Source organism: Cyanistes caeruleus, chromosome 7 (assembly GCF_971803275.1).
Source record: "Cyanistes caeruleus chromosome 7, bCyaCae1.hap1.1, whole genome shotgun sequence".
In the NCBI taxonomy this organism is placed as follows: Eukaryota; Metazoa; Chordata; class Aves; order Passeriformes; family Paridae; genus Cyanistes; species Cyanistes caeruleus.
In genome coordinates, this window is record NC_141707.1 from 19,447,055 (window position 1) to 19,469,681 (window position 22,627).

The 22,627-nt window shown below is 38.2% G+C and overlaps 1 protein-coding gene and 1 long non-coding RNA gene across 4 annotated transcripts in view; one reads left to right on the plus strand and one right to left on the minus strand.

Moving 5' to 3' along the window:
* LOC111931789 (uncharacterized) overlaps positions 1–22,627 on the plus strand; it is a 203,459-nt gene that overhangs the window by 160,529 nt on the left and 20,303 nt on the right. The gene's annotated exons all lie outside the window — the stretch shown is intronic.
* On the minus strand, positions 9,162–20,811 carry LOC111931790 (uncharacterized). The gene is made up of 3 exons (XR_002865740.2): positions 20,675–20,811; positions 17,250–17,307; positions 9,162–9,339 (listed from the first exon to the last, which is right to left on the minus strand). It is a non-coding gene; the product is annotated as an uncharacterized LOC111931790 (long non-coding RNA).

Below are 22,627 nucleotides of genomic sequence, written 5' to 3' on the forward strand. Positions count from 1 at the left end.
AAAAATACAAGAAAAAGGAGAGATCAATGATTAATTTACTAGAAGTACAGTAAGATACCATCAGCTCACATTGGTGCACCTGTTCCCAATTTTTGGCACAGCATAAAATAAGAGATTAAATATTTCTCTCTAGCTATATTATCTGGTCATGCATGTGTGTGAGAACACACATATGCAAGCAGACACATGTGCAAGTATCTTCTTTTCCCTCCTGGCTATGGGGCTTGGCATGGGAACAGAGTGGAAACAGGCAGTGGAGGTGGCTGCTAACATGCAGGATGCTGCTGGATCCAGTCCTGTCGACACCAGCCAGAGAAGGAGACTGCTAGAAACAAGGGCTTGGGTGTGGGTTTGACTTGAGATTTGTATCTGAATAATTAAACTTAGGAAAATATATTCCTTTTGAACAGAACTGTGACAAGTTCTGTCAACTTTAATTCTATCTGTATAATTTTTTGAGATAGTGTTTCTAAATAGGGATGTAAACTTGTAAGGTGTCCAAATCCCCCTCCCACATGTAGTCTGTGTAAGCAGTCACCCACTCAGAAACACAGAAATCTCACTTTTGATCTCCCTAATCAGAATTGAGAATATTTAGATTATAATTATTTTCTGTGTGTTCATATGACTACATCATATGGTTGTTACACAATTAGCCTTCTAAAGTTTTAATTGTGTGTCATTTATTAAGGTTGTATTAATTTCTTTCTAAGTCTTGGAAGTAAGAGATTGGTTTAATAGGTTTTCAAGGAGCTGTTCAAGTGATTTCCTATTGTTATGAGGCATGTATCAGCTCCCATTTAATTATTTTCTTTGAGGATGAAAATTATTGTCTGCTTTCCGCAGTAGCTCCTGTCCTCTAATAGTTGTATGTGTGACTGCTGCAACACTGAAACATTGTCTGGAGGGCACCTTTTTAAAGTCAGTAGATTTGTCTTTAAACTTCTATAGAGTTTGTGTGAATAGGAGTAGGGAACAGAAATCCAACTTTTTTTAAGTACTATTTTTAAGTGCTTTTAAGTACTTTTTTTAAGTGATATTATTTATTTTAAAAATAACTTATTTGACAAATCATAGTCATGGCTAGATCCTGTAAGAATGTTTATGCAGAAAATACCTCTTTTCAGTTTGGCTTTCAGCATCCCTGGATGTACCAAACATCCTTTGGAGGATATGTCCCACACTGGGACAGCTTCCCTGCCTGCTGGAGACACGCGAGCAGCAGGTCTTCCACAGCTGCTCTTTGCAAAACATTTGGGTACTCATCATGAGCCCAAAGCTTGCTCAAGTTTTTTCTACCTGCATCCTCCTGCATCTCCCAGCCCTGCCCTCTCTGCTGTACACCTTCAGTGTGCCAGGACTAATGGAGCCATGTGCAGCAACCCAGTTCTCTCAGACACTGACGAAGCGAGAGGTGCTCCCAGGAGCTGCTGTGCTGGTGATGGCTGGAAGGAAGGCTGGCTGCCCAGCAGAGCTGGGGCACAAGAAACAGCTTCGGCAGAGTGAATGGCAGTGAGGTACCAGCAGCTCCAGGACGTGTGAATCAGCCCTGGGTGTGACATGTAGGGGACAAAGCTGCCGGTTATTTGTCCTCAGATATTCCTTTCCACCTGGGCTGAGCAGGCAGGCAGCCTGGCATGGCTGATAGGAAAACTATTGGTGGATTCACAGAACTTTTCTGACAGGTGCTTTCCACAGTGCAACCTTATTATTTCTGCAGCCTGCTGGCAAATTTCTAGTTGCTTTACATCCTAACCAGCTGTAATGCTCTAGAAATTTCCTTAGCAGTTTTGCTGGATGCTGTATTCATGTTTACACTACCTGTGCAGCCTCATCAGCACTGTACTGTCTGATGTGAAGGCTATTAGCCCTGTTTCAATTGTTTTTGTTTATTGACATGATAATGTTTCATCCAGACCTATAATGTTTTCAGTAATAAACTAGATTTCTCATCTGTCAGCTCTTTGGACAAAAAAATCCCATTTGAATAGCTCTTAGTCTTTTCTTTATTCATCTGCAACTCCTTTTCTTTTTTTCTTTTTTTTTTTTTCTTTTCTTTTTTTCTTTGCTAATTTCCAAACTGGCAAAAAGTACAAGAGTTCAAAACTATTGAAGTCCACCAGTGCTGGACTGAGTTTTGAACAAGTAAAGACAAACTTTATAATTCCTAGATAAAGTGACAAGGTAGAAAGTAGCTGATAAATGGCTGTTATTCTGTTCTTCTTAGACACAGAGGACAGAAATAATTTTCCCTAAATGTAGTACTATTATTGTTAAGCTATTCAAAAAACCAGGATCTCTTCTCCCAAGTTGGAGATGGTACCTCTGCTGGGTTATCATTTTATGTGCTTATGTATGTATGAACTGCAGGTGACTATTCAATAAATCCATTTTTCTTGTCATTAATATTAAAAGATTTTCAACTTCCACTTGCATGCTTTATTTATGATCAAGTTCTTGCAATCAGAAATGTGATCTTTAATAAAATGAAATGTATGTGTCTGATGGAAAGAAGCATTAATCATGCAGAAAGCAAGCAATACACATTTATTTCCTTTTGCCATATTGTCACATTGCATTTCTATAGGTTAATCATGATTTGTAAGAAATACGTAAACATATTTTCAAAGAAGTGCTCTCCTTTAATGTGCTGTGAGTCCAAATAAAGAAGAGTATGTTGAGTTCCCTCTTCTATTCAGAAAGCAGGGCAATCCAATGCCCAGTTACCTCTGATTTCCTTCTAGGCATTTCTATTTTCTTGCATGTTGTGGGTTCAAAATTATAGACATGAAGTTCCCTAAAGGATACATTTTAAACATCAGTACCACAGTGAAGTGATTTTAATTTTCCTTAACCTTACTGAAAGTTAGCCCATTCTTTGTAACACTAATTAATGCTCCCATGAATGCATAGAAATTATTTGTATTGATATTTCATTTATATACATTATTCCATCGTGATTAATACTCACCTCCTGCAAAAAAACTGTTTTGCGAGTTTGTTAATATTCTGTTTAAGTCAACTTGGTATGTTTATTTAACAATAAACTCATTGTAGAGCTTAGTCTTTTGGCAAAGAGCATTTTCAGAACAATGTTTGCACTGAGTGAACTATACCATATTTAAAGCATACAAAAATGAATCACATAAGTTTAAAAATTGCATTCATAGCAGAGCTGTGCCAGGCAAGAAGGTGTGAATGAAAAATGACTGAAAAAATTTCTTGAATAGTTGCATTAATTTCTACAGGAATTAATTGCACTTATCATTATTTCCTTTTGTGTTCACTGTCATCAACTGCCACTAATCAGTTGAATCTCACAGGCCCACACAGAATGTAAGGTGACCCACAGAGTCTCCATCCCAGGCTCAATTTGGCACTGCATGCACAGCTGACTGCTGTTCACTGTTCAAGAAGCAGCAAAAGCTTAGCAGGCTCAGGCTTGTCTTGGCAGTGCAGCTCAGCCCTCAAATGCTAAGCAGTTTTTGTTATCTAAGCAGGTGAAAAAATGAAAATCGACAACACAAAGGCGTTTAGTGCTGGATGTGTGTGCCGGCCTCAGAGTGGGTATAACAGAGCTATTCCCATCACCTGTTCCTCCTGCTTGTACAGCCCCAGCTGCAGGCATAATAATGCTCCCTGGATGCTTCCTGAAGCTGCAGGAGCCTGCGGTAGTCCTGGTGCTGGAGACACTGTGGGGCTTTGGCACAGGAATGGTTTTAATGTGCTGAGTGTGATCATATATAAACAGGTATTACTAACTTTAGGCACAGGTAAGCCTGAAAGCTGAGGTGCCCTGAGATTGATGGCTGGGATGCTGCGGGTGGGTGTGGGCAACTGAGGATCTAACCTTTGAACTTGGATGCCTGCAATGGCAACAGGATCCCATATCCACCTGAATCCCATCCTTAGCCTTCAGTGAGTTGGGAGACTGCTGCTATGGGAAAAGCCCCGAGGATGAGATCCTTGACATTTGTAAGCTGGCAGAGTACCACTGCATGTATTGAAACTCCCATCATTTACACTACAGGAGGATTTGGCCCTCTGTCTTTAGTTGGAGTCCTTAGTTAAATCAGCACATAGCCAGTGTTAGAGGCAGCCCGTTATGGAGGGGCTATCCTCACCCATGCTCTCTTTCTGGGAGGTCTTACTCTTGTTCTTTCATGATTTCTGTAGCTGTACCAATGCTGAGCAGAGGTCACTGCCACTTAGGAAATAAGTTTTGTAGGCTGAATCTACAGAACCGAAACTCTGGCATATGATGCTCCTCTCTGGGCCAGGGCTGAGTGTGTTTGGGAGGAGGGATGTGCAGCTGACCAGGATGAGTAGCTGTGCAATCTAAGGATCTTCCTCTTCCTTTGTTTTTATTTTCCCCTTCCCCACATTTATTTATTCATCTCTTCCTTTCTTGCTTAGGTAAAGAACAGTTCCTATTCCGCCGCCTATTCCAGATCCATTTAGGACTGTCACCTCTGACACAGAGAGCTCCAGGCACAGCAGAGCTCTGGAATAACTGATGGTTGAAAGGCACTATTTGGGAGTGCTGATTGTATGCAGAGTATTGCCCAACTGAACCCCTCTATCTAATGACTTGTCATTGTAAATATTTTATAACCCTTTGTTAGTCTTGAAAATTGGCTTATGCTGATATCCAAAACTGCAAGTTGGCACCACAATTTTAATCGAATTGTGAAAATATTCCAAGACCCTGCAACATCTCAATAGTGGCTGTGGCAAATTCCCTAGAACTAATAAAACTCCCAAGTGGTCTTATCAAGATGTTGTTGTGTATTGCTTCAAATTATGGACCAGAAGTTTTGCATGATTCTATGTACTAGATGTACTCTCAGAGGAAGGACTCTGCTAAAGTAACTCATTTACTTCAGAGAAAACCACATAAACCTTTCCCATCACTTTCTGTCTTTTGATACTAACCAAAAATAATAATACCAAACTATCCAAAGGTGTTGAAGAACAGCTCAGAAGCAGATCTGTTTTAAGACTGTTTAGACATAAGCAAAAAATAGAGAGTGAGTTTGTCCATGCTTTGAACACAAGGTAGTTTTGCTTGCATTTTGCAAGTGAGGCTGCTGTTGTGAATTTTAAGTGACACTTTCGTTTTGCCATCAATATCCATCTTCTGTGGCACATACAGCTGACAATAAACTTTGCTGTGGGTTTGATACATCATGCCTTTATTTGTGCATTTCTTCTTCAACTAGAAATTAATAATTAAAATATTCCCACCTTTACAGCAGTTAGGAAGGTGAGCTTAGTGTAGAAAATTTACTCATGTTATTGTTCTTTTGTGGCTTTTAGAATTGGTGTATAATAACTCAAATAAAGCACTTATTAGAGAGGTAGCACTGAGATATACTGATCATACTGATAGAACTACTGTGATATAACAGTCTAGTAATATGAGTACATTTTCTTGCATATCAAGCCTGAAGTCAAACCCTTATCATAATTAAATTGTAGTTTTGCATTATGAACAGTAACACTATACAGAGTTTCAGACATTAGAAATATTCAGTCTGTTCACAGGGGGCTAGAACAGGATTATATCCTTAGTGTGTAATAGTGCTTTGTTTCTTCTAATTTTAAATGTCTCAAGGGAATGGAGCTTTCACCGTTTCTGTAGAGACACTATTTCACAGCCCATAGATCTTTCTGTCAGGAATATTCACCTTACAGTCTCACAGATTTTTTCTTCTATGCAAGTTCAGTAGCATTTTTAGCTCCTCTGGATAGCTTTATATGAGAGAGGTGAAAGGAGAGTAATTACACAGAGAGAGAGCAAAAACAGTGAAGTCTAAAGAAAGCTCTAAATTACTTCCCCATTAAAAAAATCACAGCACCACAGACTGAATGTTGCTCTCATCAGCACCTTGAACAGTTTGAATCCTGTTATGATAAATGTAAACTTAAAAGGATCTTAATGTCAAATGGAGCAGGAATTTTACAAAACCAAGAGAAATTTCGTCTAGAGATAAGAGTAAAATATTGCTTTGATTTGATTCTCTCTACTAGATTTCCTCCCTTAATCTGATATATCGGCTTTAAACCTCAAGGAATTTGTGCTGGTTTATAGAGAGTGAGACCTTGCAATGAAACGGAGAAGTGGGAGTTAACTTTAAAAACATACTGGCTTTCTCCCAAGCAGTGAGTGCTGACAAGTATAACCATATTACTAAAATCACATCAGGAATGTGATATATTAAATAAAAACATGATCATCTACAGCCAAAGTAGTTTGTATTTTATCCATGAAAATGCATCATGTTACATCAATCTGCCCAAAAAAATGGGGCACATCAGAAAACAATGTTAAGAAGGCTTTTAAAACACATCATTGAGATTACAGCACCTTTAAAAATAAACAGCACTGAATACCAACACAGGTAAAATGTCATTGTGAAGCCCAGATCTGAAATTCAACAGCATGCTTTATAGCTTTCCAGTGTGTGATAAAATCTGTTCACCAGATGTACTATCTGTCTCCTGTGTAGCATACTTGAGCATCATCTAGGTCTGAGGCCCATTTATTTCATGTAAATGCCTTTCCTGTGCACACCTTAGGGCGCCCTAATTCTCCATTTTATTTCAGGCACTGTACAGGGTACCATCTGGTAGTGTTAAGCTCATCTCCTTTTATTGCACTATTGCAGGGGCTATATCCAGCCCTATAGCATTCTTTCAATGAAGAGAGAGTTCAGTTACTGCCAGCTATTTATTTTTGCCAGAAACACTATACACATGCAGAGTTCACATGTATATCAGTCTCACCTGAAAAGCAGGTCACTGCTTTTCACCCCACGTGGTTAAAAATAACTAAATAAATGGTGTCTTGCTGGTATCAGGTACAGCAGCAGTTCTGGCATGGTTCTCCTTAAGATGGTTAAGAGTAGGAGATCTTAGTAATGATGTAATGATGTCTCTCTAGTATCTTACTTTTATTAGTTCTATTAAAATGAGAAAAAAAAATTATGTCATGCCTTAAAAAAGCACCTTACAGGAATAGCTTAATATTTAAAGGTAGCAATATACCTTTCAACTGTACTTTGTTACAAAGTTCATTTGCTGTTTTAGGCACAAATTTACTTCTTTATGTCACATCCCCACTTGTTTATTCTTGTAAATTATTGCCATTAAAAAAATTCACCTTTAAATTGAAGGTATAGGAACCTTCATCCATTTCTAGTTTTCTTCACTGTCTGCCATTTTTAATCATGTCTCTCCTTTTGAGTCTTTGTCACATATCTTAATGGCCTGATTTTTTTTAAAATCCCTTTCGTGCCAGCAATTTGTGCTCTTGGTTATTGCTACTTAAACATCTAACTACCTGCTTGGGCCTACAAACGAGGGAGTTGGAAGTCTAAGTGACAATAATTACTTCCCTGGCTTTCATGTGCAAAAAGGGAGCATGGTTTAAATTCAAACTTAAAATTTTGCTGGGTATATGTTTGAAGTATGTCAGGTTTGAAAGTGCAATGCTGCTGTCTTCTGTAGAACCTAATTCTACTTTCCCTTAAACTCTGCTGATTTCAGAATTGCTTCATGCCATTAAGGCAGAGCAGAATTACCCTCACTGCTTCAATTCTAGCAATGTTGGAGAGGAAAAAATCCCACCTTATCATGATGGAAACATGATGGGAAACATTCAGCACCAAGTTAGATTCCCTACAACAAAATATGCAAGTTTCAGTGTTTCTTAGATGTGTGAAAGAGATTCCATTCTTGATGTCAATGTCAGCATGAATGAAAAAATGAACTGCTTTTCCCCCTCAGGCTTTTTAAAAACTATTCAAATCATATTTTCATTGCATCCCTTTCCCCAAGTGTTTTCTCTCTAGGCAACATCAGGACCAGAGTAAGGTTAGTTGGATGCAGCATAACACCTCCCCTGCTCCCTTCATCTTTAAAGCTCTGTCTCCTCTTTGGAGCAGCAGTTGGGTAGGATATTATCCTTTGAAGGTGTATGGGTGTCACTTGGGAGCAATAGTTGTGTTAGGCAATGGTTCTAGATGGAGCTCAGGCAGTGTCAATTCTCCAGTAATCATAGCAAGGGGTGGAATCTGTCCATTGTCACCCTGGGCAATGGCAAATTTTACCACCTAGTGAAAAGCAGAAATGTTCCAGTGTGTTTCCAGGCTTTCTGCACACTCTGGCTGATGCCATTTCACTGGTAGCACTCAGTTCGCTTGTCACTCTTTTCAGCTGTGAAAACCTGGATGAAACATTCATGTGACTGAATGTTCCCAGGAGCTGGGCAGTGGCAGTTTTGATCCATCCTCAAACAAGGCAACAGATGAAAGAAATTGAGGAGAGGGGAGATTTGAAAGTATTCATTTTAGATAAATATTTGAGTTACTCAGCTGCCATTTCCAGTGCTGGAAATTGCTCTCTTTCTATAATCTGCTGCATATGACAAGGAGATGACAGCAGACTGCTTCAGAAAATTGCTTGGCTCATCTCTGGTGAGCAGCACAAACACACCATCATTTAAAAAAATCACTGTTAAATGCATTCTCCCCTTTCTCCTGACTTTCTCAAGTCATTGATTGTTAGTAGCCACAGCACGGCACTAATAGTCATTCAAAAATCCCACTTTCCAGATAAATAAATTATTACATAATGAAGCTTTAAAAAGGTGGAATTATGTTCCTTAGTGTGAATTATCTATGGTTTTAGTCCACTGGCAATGACAAATGTAGGTAGATTCACCTGGATTAGCTGTCTGTGTTGATATAAAGGACAGGTGAATGGAAATAATAACTCTCTTTATCATACATTGTTGTAGGAAGCGTTTATTTTTCTGTTTCTTGTCTCAGCTGAAATTGAGAGTACTGGATTGTGACTAGACAAGCTCTGATTCTTCAAAAAACAAAGTATGTTTTTTCTGGTGACGAAACCCAAAAAGCCTTCATATTTGCAGAACCACAGAATCACAGAATCACGAGGCTGGGAGAGACCTCTGAGATCATTAAGTCCAGCCCATGCCCTAACACCTCAATTAAACCATGGCACCAAGTGCCACATAAAATCTGTTTTTAAACACATCCAGGGATGGTGACTCCACCACCTCCCTGGGCAGACCATTCCAGTACTTTATTAGTATTTCCATAAAAAAAACTTTTTTCCTAATATCCAACCTGTATTTCCCTTGGTGCAGCTTGAGACTGTGTTCCCTCATTCTGTCAGCTGTTGCCTGGAGAAGGAGACCAACCCCCACCTGGCTACAACCACCTTTCAGGAAGTTGTAGAGAGTGGTAAGGTCACCTCTGAGTCTCCTTTTCCTGGAGGTCTCCATCTTCTTTAGCTTTCAAGTCACTTGTTCTGTAAAAATGTTAGTGACAATCTAAGTATGAGAACTCATTTGTCCCCTTCACCCATCAAACAGTTCATCTTAATGATTCCAAGCATATTCATCTGTGAAAAGCCAAGTGTCTGAACAAGTCACCATAGACCTTAGAGGAGTCAGAGCTCAGAAATTCTGGCAGATAACTGAGTACTGAGATTTTCTATATACCAAGAAATGATGCTTTAAGGAAGGGAAAAGAACTTGGCAAGGTGTGATAGACAGGTGTGGGTGCAGCAGGGTACCAGACAATATCTGTTGAAAGACTGGAACCTTAAATATAATTAAGACTGTTCATTTGGCTTAGCAGAAAGAAAACTCATAGATTTTTATTGATAAAAATGCAAATGTGATAATTTGAGCTGAAAGGGAAAACATAGTGGCATACACTCATATCTACATTTATTTTCCATTAGCAAAATGCTAATTAGCCATTAATCATTTGATAATGTATATGTAGCAAAAAGCAGCTCAAAGTCAAATTGTCTAAATAAATAGCACAGTAGCCAGTGAAGGTGAAAAATACCATGATTTTTGCTAAAGAAGGAAAGTAGAAATCATTGTTTCCCCTCACAGAAACTGTAGCTGTAGCATACATACAGCTGTAGTTATGACACTGGGAATTATGTCCAGGTAGTCAATGTTTCCCTACAAGTGGCTGCAGTTAAGTGGAAGGAACACTAAAACAGACTTACCCATCTCTGCAATCAAACTAGGAGAAAACTGGTGTGGGATTCATTGGACAGTGGAATTTGAGAGCATCACATTCCTGCAAAGGTTCCCTCTGAGCTGGTTTCCTGGTGCCAGTGACTTCTGCTCTGAGCTAATTTCTGCTCAGTTCCCACTGCACGTTTTTGCATTCATAGGCCCCTGGAGTGCTGTGCAGCCAGACCTGCCAGCATTGCCTGTTTATTTCAGTCTCTGGTATGATATTGAAAGTAACATCTCAGCCTGGAAGTATATTAAATGAAGTGTGGATGCAAATTACTACCAAACCATCTCTTCCGTTTTACAGAAGGGTCTTGTTTGATTGGTTCATTTTACAAGACTTAATTCTGTAGGATGGGCTAGGCATTTTTCCCATTATAAAAAATCCCTAATAACTAGTTCCACATCTGAGACAGTGAAGATTAAAATCAGTCATTGTGTAGTATATGAGAAGTAACTATTTTTCATAGGGTTTTTACTGTACATTTGGGATTATGATTTTATATTATGCAAATGCATTTTATGAAACCATAACACATAAATGTGTACTATTGTTAATACACATTTGCAGCCTAGCATGTGAGGCCTCCAAAAGAGCCATTCTGGTGTCTCTTCTCATTGTGTATTATGAATAATAAACAAAATGTAGTTAGACATATTCTATATTACAGAACAATAATAGTAAAAATTACATCCTGTCATTAATATGCATCAACAGCATGTATCCTGGTAGCTCAAAAAGACATCTCAATGTGAATGCATGTTAAACAAAAAGAAAAAGTTGTCTAATTCACAGCAGGAACAGGACTCTTTGAGACAGCTCTGATTGTTGTACTTGAAGGGAGGGATGGTAAACAAAATCCTTCTTTTTCGTCATTTCTTTCAGCCTCACAGTGGCATTATCTTTGCCACTGCAGTCACTGCCTGCATGTTAGTTCCTGTGTCATATTTTACAAAGTACTTTAATAAGCCCCAAAATCCTTGTTCCTATATTTGTTTTCTGAAGAACTTCAAAGAACCAACTGGTGTGTGAGCAGTCTCTCTGCTACTGACATGCCTTGCCTGGGTGCTCTTCTAAAAACACCTCATGCAATGCTTATGTTGATGAGGCCATTCAGACCGAAGATCATGGAATCACAACTATATATTCTTTCTTCTGGAAAAGGAAATAATTTAAATGTGTTTCTACTTCAGTCTGATTTTTCATTATAGGTGCAAAAAAAAATCACTATCAATATTCCTGAAAAAATGTTTCAACATTTGTTTATGATATACAGGTGTGATGCTATTTCCACTTCTTTCATGGATCTCAGAACTGTACAGAGTATCCATTTTCCTTTATGCAGTGGGCAAAGTCCCACTGGCCAGTTGTATTCTACTGTAATGTATAGAAATGCATCCCCCTGCCTCCTACCTGTTACCACTGCTTCCATGGAGTCACAGCTTATCAGCCACAAATCTGTGCCAACACAACAAACCCAGTACTCATCTAGTGTCATTTTTCATCTTTCTGATAGCCTGGAATGGAAAGGGGAAAGCCCATTATAGGCTTGAAAAATCTGAAAAAAAACCTACCTAAAACCAACCAGCCGAAAAACAAAACAAAACAAAACAAAAAAAAAAAGAAAGAAAATAAGAAAAAAAAGAGTCAGTAGAGGGATGGAACTGTTCTGCTGTACTCCACACAAAATAGGCACTTTCCAGGTGTTCTGTCTGGTAGAGCTCCTTCCAGTGTGATCCTGTCCATATAAGCTGAAATATTACAAAGGCTTTGAATGTCTTTTGTAAGCTGAGCTGGCCACAAGTTCTGGGTGTTATTACTTGAATATAGTAGAGATTTAATTAGAACTGCCTTATAACCCTTTATCATAACAAGGGAAAAAGATTAACTTAATATCAAAGTTCATTAGAAAAATGTTACTTTAATTCAAACATCTGCATTTTGAAGATTCTTACAGGTATTAGAGAAGATTCCATGTCTAGATGGTATTACAAGCATGATATTTAAACTCAAGCAGATAAACACTTGAAATTATATCTTCTGTATGATGAAATTTGCCTATTTATAAAGCTCTTTTTCTCGTTTTGAGGTTTCTATCCAACTGCAAAAAATGTTTGTAAAGGTAATTTCACCAGACATTTGGAGACTTTAAAGTGCTTTTCTATCCATATGGCTCTTTATGAATAGGTAATTTTTATCTGTGCACTACTCAACTGAATGTTTATAAGACTGTCTCAAAGATGCCTGTTTATAATTACCTTCAAATGACTAACATAAGATTTATTCATTTATCCTTTTCAGTACTTTGCAACTTATTCCTATTTCTGCTCCCTCGGTTTTGCTTCCGGTAAAATCCTAAATTTTTTCTAGTTTTCTGGGCTATTTGAATTAGACATTTTCACTTATCTGTATAAGTAAACAGTCTTATAAGTTTGAAACTGTAAATCATTCATCCTTTAAAAACTATTTCCTCATATTGCAAGTTCAATTCATTGAGGAAAGAAATAAACCTTGCTGTGGAATAGAATTTTATGCAATGTCATGGACACATTACCATTTGGATCAAAATTTTACATTGTGTCAGCCAGTAAACAGTATAAATGGTTCAGATTTGCAATAAATAATTGTCTATTAATACCTTGGCGTGGTGTAGCAAATTAAAGTCTCACTTCAGTAAGCACAGATGTAGGTAAGAGCTGGGGCCTAAAGAAAGCAACTGCTATGCAGCATTAGAGTAGAAAGGGCATCATGAAGCATTACTGCATCTTTCCAGCAATGAGAATAATGTATACAGATTTAAACAGTAATAGACGAACGTAGGGGGGAGGTAGGTTGTAAGTGCATTTGAGTCTAATCAGGCAAGATTTAGAACCATTTGTTTTAGATGCTCTGGCAGATGCTTCCCTTGCAGAAGATTAAGAGAAGCATTTTAAAATACAGCTTTGTGTGCTGTTGCATACGAAACAGAGCTCATAATTCAGGATGCTCGGGACATTTGATATTCAGGGACCCCCTGGGTCATTACGTTGGGTCCATTCCTGTTGTAGTCAAACAGCCCCCAAAATATTATCTATTTATTTTTTTTGTTAAACTGCTGTATTTTGCAGCTTGCAGGTTGTTGCCAATTGTCTTGAGATTTTCACAAATTTAATAGCTAGCTGAAATTTTGTCAAATTACTTCAGTAACTTCCTGCCCCACAGACTGTGAGCAGATGGTCCTGAATGATCAGTATCTGAAACTCATAGTTCAGTTTCTCAGTGTGGGTTATTTCTGTGAATGTTTTAACAAGCAGACATGCCACTACTTTAGTGCTGAAATTCAACACAAATAGTAGTACGATAATAGATTAATTAAAAAATTTAACTATATATGAACAATTAGATAGTAGTAATTATTTGAGATCTCCAGTGTGTAATATTGCCTCTCAGCTACCTCTAGTGATGTTCCCCATGAGCCATAACTGTTGTTACTCCAGTTTTAAGCGTGTTTTTAATTTTGTGTTACCAAGTCAGACCATAATCCTGTAACACAATCTAGTTTGTCCATACACTAATGGGAAGGTATTAATCAAGATATTGTTCTCTGTTGCATTAACTAAAGAGCAATATCTTTTAGAGCAATATATGTTTTAGAAGTATCTTTGAGACCAGGCAGTCTTATAAGCATTTGATGGAGTAAAGCACAGATAAAAATTACTTATTCATAAAGAACCATATGGATAAAACACACTATTTCTTACATCTTCTACTTCTTTCTCCTTATTCTCTCATGTTTTTAATGGCTTCTTTGTCCATGAGTGTTTGAAAATGCACCTCAGTTTGCAGGACTGCAAGTCGTCCATGGTCTGTGCTTGAATGGCTGAGTAATCTCTCTCATTTTCTTTGTCACGTTGTGTTCATGTCCTTGGCGTCTGGAGCACGAGTCAGTGCGTTTGTAAGCAGAGTACAGGGTCTGTTGTTTTGTACATCTGAAGCTGGTTGTGCTAGCTGCACAAGGACAAGGGCTTAAAAATCTTCCTCCAGTCCAAATAAAATTTGAGTGTCTGCTCTGAGGGAACACAAGAATGCTTCACTTTCTGCATTGCCTCATTACCATTGACTGGTAAAAGGGTTATAAATGTACCCATGAGAGCCAATGCCTCTGTGTTTTGGGACTCCTTGGATGCACTTGAGAGCTTCTTCCTTAGCTCTTCTAACAATGTTTTAGCTCTTCTCCAAACCTCTGAGGCTATTAATAAACACCTGAAAATCACTGATCTAATAAAACTCATGTCACTCCTTGGAACACTTAGACCTCTTTAACTTCCAATGATTTGCTCTGTTTGTGCAGCATACTCTGTTGACCTGAGTCCTTGCATAGTTACTGTGAAATAATGTGTGCTATTACCTCGTGATCCACAGAGTAACTTCACTGGGAGCAATGGTGATTACAGAGTAGATTGTGTTAATCTTCCCATGCTATTGTTCCCATGCTATTGTGTAATTATTCCAGGTCACCTGCGCAAATTAAAGTTGCTTCATAATTTTTCTTTTACTCTCTCTTTGCAACAATTGCCAGTTAGAACAGGGATGGTGTCTCAGCAGGGTATGTGGATCCAAGCCTGCCAGAGCTATGCATTGCTTTCTCTATGCAACTCTTATTTTTATGCTATCAGTAGAAAACTGATTAGAGGGGCAAAGGTTAAATTTGTCTACATGAACAGCTGCACCTCCATTTTTTCCTCATCGAAATCAAGCTTAATATTACACTGAATAGACCTCACACACAGCCTGTTGCTGAAATGCATTTGGCATCCTAAATTTACTACCACTCTTATATGTTATGAATTTTGAACAAGACAGACACAAGTTTGGTGAAACAGTGAAAAATCTCGAGCAGGATTTGAAGAAGGCTGTGGCCAAAGCCTCTCATAGCAATCAAAACTCAGCCATAAGCTATGGTCAATGAAGTATTTGTTCTGGGGCCAGAAAATGCAAGTCACCAGAGATGACAAGATGTGATTTTTTGCATAAGCAATAAAGTCTGCACATCCACAGTGCAACAAAAAACTGCTAGGGACATGACATGACATGTCCTGACATGATTTTCTTTAGTACCAGCCTGAATTGCATGCTAGAATACAAAGAATAAATTACATGATACATAACCAGCTCCCATCAGTGCTCCAGCGACCTATGAAGCACTATTTAGGCATGCCTTTCCAGTGACACTCCTGTCTCCAATATATCACACAACATAAAGAGACACACATATCAATGTGCACAGTATCATCCTTGTGCAGAAAATTTCACAGTTAATTAAAAAAAAGTCAAATATAAGTAGACCATCTCCTTACTAAACTAATTAAAATATAAATACATAAGCCCTGACTGAGTTTTTGACAGGTCATTAAAAGACACAAAATTGAGTCAAGTACAAGGACTAGTTTCAATACATAACAGAGTGAAATTATGATATAAAATGTTGAGGTTGAAGTTAAATTAACTCTCATTTTGTTTCCACTGTTTCACACCCTAGTGTCAGTGTCTGGATTTACACAGTGCAGCTCTCCAAAGAAAAGGCTCAGGCAGTTTATTTTGTGAAATCAAATATGCCAATTACTGTTTTCTTCTGGCTTTTAAATATGTATCCCCAGCAGCAAAAGCAGCTGTGTGTATTCCATGCAAAGCCTTTTTGACCAAAAATTGTGACATAATTTTCAATCCTCTGAAATATTTTTAGCAATAAATATATGCTCTCACCACTCCAGGTATAGCCTTTAGAAATAACTTTGGTTAGAAGTGAATCAGTGTTTTTGGTGGATCAGCTTAAGGTTTCCAAGCAAGATTAAGATCAAGAATTTTCCTTGTAAGAGCTTTAATATTGTGTGATTTAATATTGTGCACTGGGCTGTCACCCTGGTAATCCTTTTCTTTCACAAGGGAATCCCTGTCCTGAAGATACTCGTGGTAGCTTATCCAGACCCTTTTCAAGGGAAAATAAATATTTCACTTAGTGAATTAGAATAGATCTGACTTCAGAAGGTTAGTTTGGTGCTTGCTTGTAAAATACCCTTCTCCTGTTACATTGGCAGTGAGTTCTCCAACATAACTCAAAAAAACCCAAACAAACTGAAAATGTGTGGATGTAGCCACTGTTAATATTTTCCTGTTGACCTTGATTTATGAACAGCATAAAGAATGTCCTAGATTTCCTTTGAACTACCATTTGGAGGGCCTCAGGAAGATTCCCTGTATTGTTTGGAGAAAAGTGGGGGATGCCACTGTGAATGAGAATTCTGCTTCCTGGCATGTTTCAGCTACCGTTTACTGACATCCCACATATATTCACTTGTATACAAGATCCTAGAAAAGTGTGTGTAATATAGTTTTCAGCTGAATTGATTTCCAACGCAATTTTTGGCCTGCCTATAAATTGGTACAAGCTCAGTTTTTATGGATCTGGACTTGAGGGACCTTATTTCCTGGCGCTGGGAAAGGAGACAGGGCCATCAAAGCTGTGGTCCTTGCATGGGCATAACAAGAGCACCTATGCTGAGCCACCAGGATGAGAGAATATCCCAGGGGGAGGTTCACCTAAGGATGTAGGAGTTTCTGCCTCAGGGCTTGTCTGCTTCAGGAGTTCCCCTGTGGCAAGCAGAAATGTGAACTCTGTTAGCCCAGAGTTTTATAACACCCCTTGGAGAAGATGCCCAAGGAACTGCTGTGAAGCAGAGAAATGCTATGGAGTCATATTCTTGCTTATTGCTGATTCCCACTATGCAAGGGTCCCCAAATCTGTTTCCCCAGCACTCAAGCTCCCCGCCCAAAAGACTCAGGACTACGGACAGTTGTCCTGGCTGCTGTGGCCTTCAGGATTTTCCTGTGCTTGTGCATGTGTCTGCTTCAAGAAGCCAGAATCCTGCACTAACCTGTGCCTTGAAGAAAGGGATCAATTCCTAGAAAATATCTTAGTCAAAAAGTTTAGACATGATTTTTATTACTTAGTTAATGATCTAGTAAAAGTGAGGCCTAAGAAAACATGGCAAATATGTATTAATGCCAGATCTTCCTCATTCCCTATTCTCTTCTACTGCCTCTACATCAGATGAGACTCCTTTTTATCCCTAGCATTAAGTTTTTATCACTTTACTAAAATACTATAAATCAATAAAATAGGGCAGAAAATTGCTTTCTTACATCATTGCACCAACATGCCGCTTGTATGGTCTGGAATGACAATGAGACATCCATCTTTCTGTGCAAAAAAAAAAAAAAGCTAGTTCCCAGAACAAAATGTCAAGTAGTATATGGCTAAAAAATTTACAGACCAAACATTAGCTCTGCTGAGATGAGAAATGCCTGCTTCACATTTCTAATTTTTTGAAGATGAAGAGAAAATTCTAATTCTCTAACCACAAAATATTGTTTATAAATTAGTTTTTTAATTCTGTCCTAAAACTCACTTCCTAGCCATTCTTCTTCCTGATAATATTTGCTTGGTTCTTATGCCAAGATCTATGAAGACCTCTTTTTCTTTTTTTTCTTTTTTTCCTTTTTTTAATTTTTAAATATACTCACTAGGGGGGATGCTCATAAAATTCAGCCTCAGCCACAATCTGGACTATGGTCTGCCAAGCTCCACAAAAATAAATCATCAAGTCATTTTGGCATCTTCTGGGCCAGGAGGAATATCTTCGGGGTAGATTTAAAGAGACATTATCCTGTAAAGTATATCCTTTGTGGAGAAAACTAAACAGCAGATTAAAGGCTAATTTGAATTTCAGATAAAGAAATTCTTATAGGTAACAACAACAAAACACAGGGAAAGATGTCTTAATTCTGAAATTACAGCTGTGATAGCTAATCTTCCCTGCTGCTGTCCCAGCAGAAATTAAATCAAATACCCAAGACCTCAGGGTACTTTGAGAGGGTGATACTGGAGATGCTGATTTTGTGCTAAAATGTCTGCAGAACACACAGCAAGTGGCTGTTTGAGATTTTCTCTTAGCAATCTGAATGCTGAAACAGGGATAAAGCAGCCAAACATTTCTTGGCTTTGCACTTTGCAAAGCCAATGTAAACACTGAGACACAAGAGCGCTCCAGCTCCGGAAGAGCGAGCTGGGGTTGGTGTGATAGTGTGTTGGCCTGTCAGCTGGAGGCACCTCTCTCCCTCCCTTACACCCTGGGGAAACAAAACCTCAGCTCAGTTAAAGACAGCAACAGTGCTCTGCAAGGGCCCCAGGCAGGGTGGCCAGTGGGGCAGGAGTACTGGGAAGGACTTGTGCCCTGCAGCTCGGGCTCAGAGCCGAGTCCTGGGCATGGGGTGTCCGTGCTGGCTGGGAACGATCGCTGTAGCTGGCTCTGAAACAGAGCTTTGTTCACCTACCCCGTGTGGCAGGCATCTAAAACAAGGACATGTAAATCAGATAATAGTCGAGAGAAAGCAAGCTCTAGCTGGTTTGTCAAGAGGAGGCCTTGGGCCATGGTCCCGTCTGCCATTCACAGGTCACTGAAATCAGTGGAGCTGTGACTGCAATTACACCACAGGGAATCTGGATCCTATTATTTGGACTGTGGGAAGTTCCAGAACAGTAACAACATGGAGGAAAATTGCCTCATTTTAGGTTTCATTAAAATCCCCAACTGGGACCAGGTTCATTGGCAGGTTCTAAAGTGCTGTTGGTTCCTGAGAACATTGGAGAGGTGTGGGTGGGCAACAGAGAAAAGTCAGGCAAAAATTAATGTCTTCAGCTGGGCTTTTCTTAATATTGTTTTTTTCATAAGAGCTGAGGACAGACAGGAGGAGTTGAGTTTCCTGAGAACATTTGGAGAGTGAAAGAAACAGTTACAAGTGCACAGAGATTGTGCTTATAGTAGAACCAGAAATGAAGTGCCCAATCTAGAATGGCACTCATGCATAGATCAGAGTTGCAGCTGAACCACTGACTGCCTGAAGGAAATTTCCAATCTGTCTTTTAACTTCTGAAAAGCAGAGACACTTAGCTGCAAAAAATTTGAAATTTAGAAATTATCTCGGGAATTGTGATTGGGCCCCTTGTAAGTAACAATGACCTCCTGAGACAAAAATGAAATCTGAAAATCAAAACTTCAAGGAGTCTCAGGTCATAGTTTTCACAAAAATATTTTACTAAAACTGTACGTACCACCAACTATAATGGCTAGAGATGCTCTTTTAAATACCTGTTTTAAGTGGTCTAATGCTATTGAGAATGCAAAATGGAAAGAAGCATCAGATACTCTTTCTGGGTTACTCTGAAATTAAATCTTTGGGGTTTAGAACAGTGGCACAAAGTAATTAATGTGCTGCTGGTAGTCTTTATATGCATTTCTGAATTGAAAAGAGGCACTCAGAAATACATGCCAGGCAGTTACAGGTTAAGGATCATTTACATAAATTAGCAAATTTGCAAATGAATTCATCTAGTGAAAAGTAAGACACGGGACACTGCATTTTAATAATTGACATTCCACATGAAATGCAATGTTCTTGAGGAGGAAATTGAGCTCCAGGTTGCTATTAGAACCAGCGGAGCAGCAAGAGCTGGAAAGAAATGCCATCTCATATTATGTGAGTTACTGCTCCTGCATAACAACTATCTTCTATTCTGATAGACTTTATTTTAATAAAACTGTACTAGGATTTTTACAGGGATAAAATTACATCGTCTACAACACTGGTCAAGAAACAAAAACGCAAGAAATCTTTGTGATCTGGTTGTAACAGTCAGCTAGTAATTCATTGTATTCTAAAGTAACCTTTCTTGTTCTATTTTATTTGGCAGCCAAATCTCCTTACTCTTCCGTTATACCAAGTAGTTACAATCTTAGCCCCAAATATGCAACACTGACAGAAAATTATAAATTATCTAATTTTTTTGTTCCCTGTCATAACACAGGTTAAATTGCAAAATAAAGATAAGTGATCCACTTAGCTGCTTCCTGCTGTCCTGATCAGTTTAAGAACACATTATGTTACAAATATTGTTCTTGATACAAAAGTAATGACTTTCATAAGGTGTTAGTCAGTCATTCAAAGTCACAATACTTCCATTGTATGCCATAAATACAAATTATACGCTCATGGAAAGCTGAAAGCAAATCTGTCCCTAGTAATGTTTCTTAGTATACTTTAAAGATTAATTTAAAGTGAACCAAATAATTCAGTGATACTCTTTTTCCAAAATCACAGAGTGTGTCATTTCAGAGAATGCCAGTAAAATTTCTCCTCTTGTAATATTCCTAAATATTGATAAAGTGTTTGTTCTTAATCTGGTTACAACTCTGACATCATGCAAAGGGTACTGTGCTAAACTTCCTGAGATGGAAAGATAAAGCAACAAACTATTGCTACTTGAAAACTATGTTTGATATTTGGTTGCCCTTACATAGTTTTCATTCTGTTCTGATACCATTTATTGCAGCAACCTGGGCAAGCTTACTAAGTTCTCTACCCCTTCATTTATCTCCCTTTTTTTTTTAGAATCCTGAGACATTTTAATTCCTGAATAGGATGAGAAGTCCCTCCAAATGAATCAGCTGCATTAATAATAAATCTTTATCAAATGATTCAGCTGTTTGAAATACGAGCAAGATTCTTACCTGTGATGAGCTCAGACTCAATAAATGGGCAGGCTGACACCCTTTCTTTTCAGTATTTTGACATACTGTGGTGCATACATAGGTACAGGTAGAGCAGATACACAGGTTGCAATGATACCCTGATAAGGAAAACTTGCTTCCCTCACTGGCACAGGAGCAAATTTATGTAACTCTCATGCCCTTTGGTATAGTCTTACTGAGAAGTATTCTCCTGTACTGATTAACAGACTGAATGAAGAAAGCTTCCATTTTTAACTTCATTCTTCATGACATAAAAATAACTGCCACATATTAATGGGAACAGTCATGTGGTGGAATTATTTTACAAAAAGAAGACAGATTTTGGACATTTTTCCCAACTTAGAACATTCTTTCCAAAGCAGCACTGTAACTTAGGTCAGATAGTCCCTAAGTTGTATCCAGTGCAGAGCAGTCCATAGCTTTGCAGAAGTCCATAGCTTCACCCAAGACTTTACCTTTAAGAGTGCAGTAACAGGGTAAATGCTTTGCACCAGGATGTCACTGATGGATCTGAACAGCTTTTCATGTATGCATGCTGCAAACTCTTTATATTTTTACATTCTAATAACAGTGAACAGCATAAATTATCTCTAATTCTTGATTCTGCAAGGAAGCAGCCATCTGGTCTAATACCACTGTGACAGTGATATAGGACTGAACACTCTGTGCTTGGTCTGCTGCACAGGAAAGGACAATAGGACATATTTTAAAATGTCAGGATACATCAGAACCATATTCAGGAAAGTTTGCATTTATGAAAATTGATAGTATTGGAGATATATCATGATGCAGACCTAATCATGGATGCTGGTATGGTGAATTAAATTAAGAGCTGATTTGAATTTTTCTAATTAAAGACGTGTTATTCCTTCTCTCCTCATGTTTTCTATTTTGGTAAAAGAAGCTTATTAAACAATTTTCAGGAAAGTGTTGTGATTCAAAGTATTAAGGCTTTAGGGGAAAAAAAAACCTTAATGTCAGTGGTTGTTTGACTATCTCAGTGCAGTATTCAATGGGCATGTATTTGTATTCCAAAATCACTGCTGGTGTTTGGATAATTGTTATTGTAGATGGATTTGGTAAGAAGCATACCCAGGTACTGCAGGGTAGGGTGGCATGTAGGCACAGCAGCTTAGCAGAGCTGGGATGAGCCTGTTTTCAATGCCTAAAGCACAAACACTAGAAATGGAGGAAGGACAAAAAGAAAAATAAATTTGTCTTATCCCATTTTAAAAGTAAGCTAATTTAACATGAATTAGATCAAAACCTATAAACTCATGGTTTGTCCCAACAGAGTCACTTTAACTTTGCTGTGTACTTAGATACCTAAGTAGCTTGTTTATATAAGTTTTTCGAATAATGCCAGATATTTTTCAAGGCTTCAAGATATCAGGAACTTAGGAGTACAATTTATAGTACAATTTATATTTTTTTCCATCATTAGTTGTAATGATTTTAAGAAACTTAATGTATTAGTTAAAAAATAAGCATGAAATCAGTTTTTTTCACAGTGTGAAAATTTGTTAACCTAGAGACATCAAAGAGTTAAATATTGTAATGGGATTTTTGAAGGGACTTCTTAATTTTATGACCAATAATATAATTTGTAATTTTACATACTAGGAGGGGCCATCAAATTCATACTCGAGGGTGTTAGCTGATCACAGGGATAAGAGTCATCTCAGCCCTTTTTTCCATGGAGGACATGGCATAATTAGCCAGCTGTTTTCTTTGAAGCACCTAACCCAGGCCACTGGCAAAAGCAGAATTCTCAGCCTATAGAATAATTGATCCAGTCTGGCCTGGTCTTTATCTTCATTTGTTTACTCTTAAAATACATACTCTTCAGATCAAAGATGGGGCATTTTTGAGTCTTTCATTTTGCTTTCTGCTTACAAGCATGCCAGAGGCATAAATTGTGTGAGTCCTTAC